This window comes from Ostrea edulis, chromosome 6 (assembly GCF_947568905.1).
Source record: "Ostrea edulis chromosome 6, xbOstEdul1.1, whole genome shotgun sequence".
In the NCBI taxonomy this organism is placed as follows: domain Eukaryota; kingdom Metazoa; phylum Mollusca; class Bivalvia; order Ostreida; family Ostreidae; genus Ostrea; species Ostrea edulis.
Window position 1 is genome coordinate 69,555,625 of NC_079169.1, and position 1,964 is coordinate 69,557,588.

Genomic DNA, 1,964 nt, shown 5'->3' on the forward strand with positions numbered 1-1,964 from the left:
TTTGGCGTTTTTATGCATGAAATACCTCTACAAAGACGTATGTTTATAATTTTTATGATAATTGAATTCGAGATCTGTTGTAAATCTACTACATTTTACACTAGATTTAGACAGTTGCCTGTTCAATCAAACTGGAGAAAAAGAAATATTTCTATCTTGTGATCAGTAATTCAAGAAATTACTTTGTCGAACACCACTCTTATTCTACGCACAAACACTCTGAAGTTGATATTCAAAGGATACTAAAGTTCCCCATTGACGACATCTTCGTAGTGTTTAGTAAGCAGGTCTTCCAACAGTCTGTCGGAATTCCTATTGGCACGAATTGTGCTCCTTTACTAGCTGATCCATTTCTATTTTCATACGAGGCAGAATTTATTCAAAAGCTTCTATATAAGAAAAATTATCTTGCTGTGGCCTTCCACTAGACATTTAGATATATCGACGATGGTATTATATATAAGGGACACAGGCCCTAACAGACTGGTTGGTGTCCCTCGGCTTATCCTTCGAGATATCTAAGATATGTCATACATGTATGTACAATCATCTAATAATCAACTTTGGTACAGATATGAAAATTCATATACCAAAATTAACATTGACATGTTCCTTTAAGATATATTTTTGATGATATCTTTACAGATCCCATGTTCTCAATCTCAAAATGTTCTATTAAAAATTGTAAAACTGAAATATTGATCACTAGAAATTCATTGAGTAGTAATCCCAACCGACGTAGTTTCTGTACCAAGACTTTTGATGATCTAACCTGTAAATCTTCTAACGTTGTCTACGATATTGAGAGTAACCTACGTGGCTTAATTTATGTGGGAGAAACTAAGGGTTCTCTTAATAAAAGAATATCGGGACACAGATTTCTAATAAATAATGGTGGGAACAAACTTCTCTATAAACACTTTAATTCCCCAGACCACTCTGTCTTGTCTTGGTGGGTCAGGATTTTAGAATAAAATTACAATCACACAATCCAACATTAAGTACCCCTTTTCATAGACAACGAGAAGATCACTGGATCAGGACTCTAGGTACTGCATTTCCATATGGATGCAATGATAATGTATATGATGTAGGAAATTCGGCTAGTCCACAAGGAAATAACGTAAATGCGATGGGAATTTTTCGAAATACTCAAAGACGGAAACGCAATCAATGGACATCGTTCATATAAAAGACCAATTACATGATGTCACGCTTGGTTCACTTTTACCTTACGTCAACAGACAATTAGGTCTATATCATATTCGCACAAAACACTTTGCTCCATTGAGAGTTTTAAATATGTGATTTGAATAAGCCAAAGCTAGTCTATACTTCTCAACACCAGAATATAGACTGAGCTCTATGATTATGGATGTTGCCAATCACACGTTCTTTAAACACCGCGCGTCATGGGTGATATCCCTTCCGAACCATGCCGCAAGTTCTTAAAGTTTCAATTTACAAAGGAATAAATACCGTCTACATAAGCAACATTCTTCGTCATAAAAGAATTCAATCTTGTATTCCAACATATTTCAAGTTCAGGTCTACACCCTGTATTTCCTACAATTATACTTCTACTATTGCATCCAAACATTTTAATTATAAGCAAATTTTGCAAAGCCTAGATACAGACCATCTTATACTTAATCCACCTACGTGTTCTTGTTCTTCGTCTTCTTTCAACTGTAGTCCAGCTGGACATGTCATTACTGGTGATGTTGATGTGGTTGAAAATGAGGATCTCAAATCACTTATTTTAAAAAAAAGTCCTAAATACAGAGAACCTCATTCTTTCAATTGGCGACAGAACTTCATCTCTATTATGAATTATGTCGAAGATTATGCCAGACAATGATCTAAATATGAAAAAGAAAAATTTAATGAAAGGTGAAGATAACGAACAGTGATCAGTTTCATAACTCCTGAAAGCAATACAAAATAGATAGTTGGGCAAACAC